At 35.8% G+C, this 6000-nt stretch overlaps 1 protein-coding gene across 9 annotated transcripts in view; it reads right to left on the reverse strand.

The window, feature by feature from the left end:
• Positions 1-6000, reverse strand: part of Trps1 (transcriptional repressor GATA binding 1) — a 241250-nt gene that overhangs the window by 173160 nt on the left and 62090 nt on the right. The window lies entirely within an intron of this gene.

Raw genomic sequence — 6000 nt, forward strand, 5'->3', positions numbered from 1 at the left:
GAATGAATGCTCTGTGCTAAAACCGTCCTCATGCACCTGACTTCTCTCATGCAATGAGGCAGAAGTTGAAAGAAATGCAATATTGTCAACACTCAAAAATTAAAATTAAATTAACAGGCATTTTCAGTTCCATATTAACGTGAAGTTTACTTTAGTACAAACACACACACACATACACACACGCATACACTCACACAGGGAGGCAGTTAATTACCATTAGAACTGGGCATTTAGTCTCATTATCACCTGCTGTTCGTTTTATCTTTATGGATAATCATCAGATCTAAATTAGCTAAATCGCTATTCATGATTTAACCAATGGCCTTTCCACTTTTGTTTATCTAACCTAAAGTGAGGCACCGTCTCATTATAAATACATTGACATTTTTAAGGCCAAGTTCCTTTTTATACCTTTCCAATATGCTAAAATATTCTGTGATTAAATATTACTTTCTAGCATATACTTGAATCAATTTAGTCAACGAAATAAGGCTATCTGATATATATAGTCTACAAGGAAAGATGTGTTGAAACAAGAATTTTTTAAAGGAATTGCAGGATCTGTAGACAGATATAAAAACTGAGCAAACTATATGTCTGCGGGGTATCAAAAAGAATGTCAATTGCTGTACAAATATATCTGTTAAAGGAGCCTGCATATGTGTATATGTGTTCATGTGTGTGCTTTCTTTTTAACAGTCATAAAACAAAGAGATCTCATTGCCAGATTTTATAACATCTCCATTGTTAAAGACAAAACAACTATATTAAGACAAATGTTTGATTCAAAAATGTATTTAACTGTAAAAAAAAAAAAAAGAAAGAAAGAAAAAAAAAACCTGAGAAGGCACACAACTTTTTTCAATAAAGCATTTTTTTCTTTGATTAAAAAGCCTGACTTAACTCTTCAAATATCTTATGAAGCACGTTTTACTTCCTTCATATGTCAACATCAACAACAAAAATACATAGTAAGTTCTATAAGCTATCACTTGAAGTTAGTCCAATTGTAGATAATCATCAATATATCACTTGACCAGCTCCTGGCTACATCCAGGTAAAATAGGAACTCACAGTCCTTGCTTCCTTGGCACTTCCAGGCTAGTCAGGATGGCAAGCTTCACTATACGTAAATATGTAGGCACAAGGATGATGTGTGGAAAGAATAACATGAAAGAGATAGAATGAGGGTTGCTAAGGAAAGGGAAGGACCTTTCTGAGGGAGGTCTATAACTCCAAAGGCCAAGAAGGAGCTGTCCTTTCCAGAAGAAGGTGCCGAGTTAGGCTTACTACTGCTGTGATGAAATACCATGACCAAAGCAACTTAGGGAGAAAGGTTTATTTAGCTTATATTTCATTATCACCATTTGTCATCAGGGAAGTCAGGAGAGGAACTCAAACAAAGCAGAACCCTGGAGGCAGGAACTGATGCAGAAGCCATGGAAGGGTGCTGCTTACTGGCTTATTCCTCATGACTAGCTCAGTTTGCTTTCTTCGAGAACACTGGACAACAGATAAGGGGTGGGTCCTCATCCACAATGGCTGGACTCTCAAACAAAATCACTAATTGTCCTATGGGCTTGCCCTCAGCTTGATCTTAAGGAGTCATTTTCTAAGTTGAGATTCCTTCCTATCAGATGACTATACTTTATGTCAAGCTGACATAAAACTAGCAATCAAAGGATAATAGAGCCTGTTTTGGCAAGTTTGAGATAAGGAAGAAATCACTGTAGACAGAAATGAAAAGAGGAAACAGTTTGGTCAATCCATTGAAAGGGCCACCTAATGCATTGGTGCTTGTGGTGGTGGTGGTGGTGGTGGTGGTGGTGGTGGTGGTGGTGGTGGTGGTGGGAATACATTTCAAGCCTAAGAAGACCACCAGGAAGAGAGAAACATGATAAACACAGTTTAAACAAACAGGGGAGGGTCCATAATAGTTTCTGGATTGATAAATGTGTCTTGTTATGAAGCATGTCTAATGATGAAACACCAAAAACACAAGGTTCTCAAGTCCAAGGTTTATTGATGGACAATAAGGTAGAGAAATGATGCTTCACCCATTTTGTCTACACACAGTTAATGTCACAAAATTTTTAACTCCCAGACTAACAATCTGATTTTGACTATGCAGAAGCATAAACATCTTGCAATGATTTAAAATGAGTAAAGTTACTGACAAAATGAAACAATAAAGGGGGGACTACAAAATGTCTTAGGATAGAAAAGAGAATGAGGACAATAACTATTTATAAAACAGGCCATGTGATGTCATTCCAAAGCATGAACATCTAAATCATCATTTCTTTTCAGGAAAAAAAAAAACCTATCTATAAAAAAAAAAAACAATTTGTACTTCAATTTACACAACTTGGAATTGCTGTGAAAAGAAAAAGGTTTATAGTTTTTCATAGAATGTTCACATGATATAAAAATATTTATTCAGTGTCCTTCTGAGTTGCAATGTGCAGTTAGCTTTTATTGCAAAAGTAGCATTAATTCATTCAGTGCAAGGGGTTCTTTTGATTTTCATAATTCATAACAGGATCAGGAATGTTTCCCAAAAAAAAAATCAAGCCAAAAAAAACCACTATATATTTGACAAAACTCTAATGGTAGGGTCATTTGAATGAAAACGGCCTCCATAGGCTCATTTGAATATTTGGTCTACAGTTGGTAGAACTGTTTGGGAAGGATTAGGAGGTGTGACCTTGTTAAAGGAGGTATGTCAGTGTCATAAGACATCCCCAGTGTCTCTCCCTCTCTGCCTCATATATCTGAATGAAGATGTAAGCTTTCAGACACTGTTTTAACATCGAAGATGATTTGAGAATGGCCTTTATCCTTCTGATACTTCACCTATCATTTTTTAGAATTACAGACATGTGCCAAAATACTTTAGAAGTGAAGTGTCTTACTGGGAAGAAATGCCCTGTTTATTGCTTAAGTTTCAATAGTCTCACTAATAGTTTGTAGTAACTACCTTTAATAAAGAGGGTACTTCATCTTCAAATAGGTTAAACTGTCTATTCCATTTACCTAGAAAATTCCAGTTGGTAATTCATTTGGAAAAGGGTGATATGCCCTAATATGTAAGTATTCAAAGTAGAAATATGTCTTCCAGCGGGTGGTGGTGGCGCACGCCTTTAATCCCAGCACTTGGGAGACAGAGGCAGGCGGAATTCTGAGTTTGAGGCCACCCTGGTCTACAGAGTGAGTTCCAGGACAGCCAGGGCTAGCTCTACAGAGAAACCCTGTCTCAAAAAAAAAAAAAAAAAAAAGTCTTCCAATAAAAGAAAAGCAAGCAACAAATAGTAAGCAATATAAAACCTGTCATAAATTGAAAGTCAAGCCTAAGGTTCTCCTTATTCGAAGGCTAGCTCTCTATTTTCTGTTTTGCTGAGCTAGAGAAGGAACTTACAGCCTTGCACTTCCTTTGCACTCTCCCACTGAGCAACATTCCCTGTCCCAGATGACTATGTTGCATACATTTAGGGCATTTCTGGAATTTTTTGTAATTAATGTTTACAAATAAAAGTAAAAATTACTATACATTATTTTCTCCATGGTCTGTAATATCCTTAGTATTGTTCTGTTTCACAGTGGTAGTTTTAAGATAAAAATGATGCCTGCATCTGAGTATTCCAGGCATTGATTTATTAGGCACTATTTAAAAAATGTAAACCTAGCGCTCATCTCACTATAATTACCATGGTTTTACTAATTTAGAAGCTGAACTGATGTTCAGGAGGCTTGGCATTTTCAGATTCCTGATAATTAAGTACTGAGCATAAATATCTATTTTTCAGTACAATCAAACATATTATCCATTTTCCATTGGCACCTTTTAAGATAATATTAAACCATAGCCTCATTATTCTGAGCATCCAGTGTTAATTATTTCAAACTGAAAGATATAGAACAACCATCTTAAAATTATTCATAAAGATGACAATGACAGGTACCTGTGATAGAGTTGTTTTCCAGGTCTTATCTGAACCTGTCTTTATTTACTCTTATATCCTTAGAGATTGTCTGGGTGGGTGGCAAGCAAAACCAGGTTGGTTTCATTTGCCAATATTCCTCCTGCTTCCGGTTTCCCACTTTGCTAATGAGAGCATGTCGCATAACTTCTCCTTTCTGAGTACCTCATTTACGTTTTGTCTAAAGCTCCTCTTAGAGATCATGGCTTTTGGATTTCAATAATATACTTATGGGTATATATATATATATATATATATATAGATATAGATATAGATATAGATATAGATATAGATATAGATATAGATATAGATATATATTCCTTAGTGTGGTTTATGCCACTTTGTATCCATGCATTCTGTATCAGTGAGTCCTGGAAAATAGTGTCTGTTACTTTCTCCTCAAATACCAACCATGCCGTTCTCTATTTTTCCTTCTAAGATGATAATTTGTTGTGCTTATGTAAAGATTTCATTCTTTTCCATATAGTATTTATTATCTGGTTTTATATTTTCAACTGCCCTGCTAATCTCTTTAAACCTTTCTCTCTAGGCCAGCAATTAAGAGCTCTGGCTGCTCTTTCAGAAGACCATGGTCCTATTCCTAGCATCCACATGGTGTCTCACAGCTGCCTGCAACTCCTGACGCAGGAAATCCTACACCCTTTTCTGGTCTCTGAGTCATCAAGCAAACATGCAGACAAAACATCCAGACAAATTAGATAATTAAATTAATTAAATATTTAAATAAATGAATATTTATTTTAAAATACTGTTCTAATGTCACATTGTGATTTCCTCATAGGCTCTTTATTATTACCTAATCTGTCAATTATCCTATTTGCTTTCTTCAATTTTCAACAATTATGCTTTTTAATTCGTTATGGTATCTGCTCATTGGCTTCCCTCAGTAAAGTTTTGCATTGCTTGATTAATTTTAAATAGTAATTTTACTTCTTCAATCACATGGCAATTATGACATTATCACTGAAAATTCCTTTATCTAAAGTTCCTAGGTATCAGAATCTATCATTTCTGCTTTCTATCCTTTTTCGAATATGGTGTATCAGCTCTCCATCTACATAGCAAACTTTGTAACAGTGCACACATATAAAACTTACCTTAACCCAGGATTGCTTTGCAATTAAACAATGAGTACTTTTCTATGAACAAATTTATGTTTATTTCTCATAGCACTCAGTGAAGCACTGATGTAGAACTCATTGAATGAGCAGCAGCATTAGAACAGACCCCATGATTTCAGCTTGTTTTTCCAATGAGCCCACGCCTTAGTCTTGACCACGTCCTGCAGACATACTGGCATTTGTCCTCTGTGCAACCTCACATGCCACACTTACTTTTCACTTCTTCCTCTCTATGGTTTATCTTGTTCTTAGTGAAGTGAAGGATAAGGTTCGGAAATTCCCCTTAATTTGGGGAAGTCTGGTAATGCATTTAAAGTATGTTGTAACTAAAACTCTTGAATGCAGTTGCACTGTAAGAAGACTTTTGTCCTTCTTAGGTCTGCAACATGGATTATAACACTATACATTTTGATAAAAAGGGTAACCAACAGAAAATAGACGCACTGTCTATTGAGTAATAAATTAATAGAAGACATGAAGTAAAAAAAAACAGATTCATGCATGAAAAATAATGGCAGCTACAAGGTGAATTAGGGGATGTTCTAACACTGAAAGGATGCTAAATGACCCATTTCCAAGTACTGAGTAGATAACTCAGAACAGCCCAGATCGTATGGATTCCACACTGAGATTTCTCTGAGTTCCGCATCAACTCTTTTTTGGGTGGCAATGATTTCACACATTTTTGTACATTTAGAGGCTTATCCTGATTTTTGTTATAGTCTCACTCTTGTACATGGAGCACTTAAAGCCCAGAATGTTCTATAACAATAACATATAATGATAGTAGACATACTCTAAGAGGGCTATTATAAATAAAGAATAGAGCCAGGCGTGGTGGCGCACGCCTTTAATCCCAGCACTTGGGAAGCAGAGGC

This window comes from Mus pahari, chromosome 17 (assembly GCF_900095145.1).
Source record: "Mus pahari chromosome 17, PAHARI_EIJ_v1.1, whole genome shotgun sequence".
Classification (NCBI taxonomy): Eukaryota; Metazoa; Chordata; class Mammalia; order Rodentia; family Muridae; genus Mus; species Mus pahari.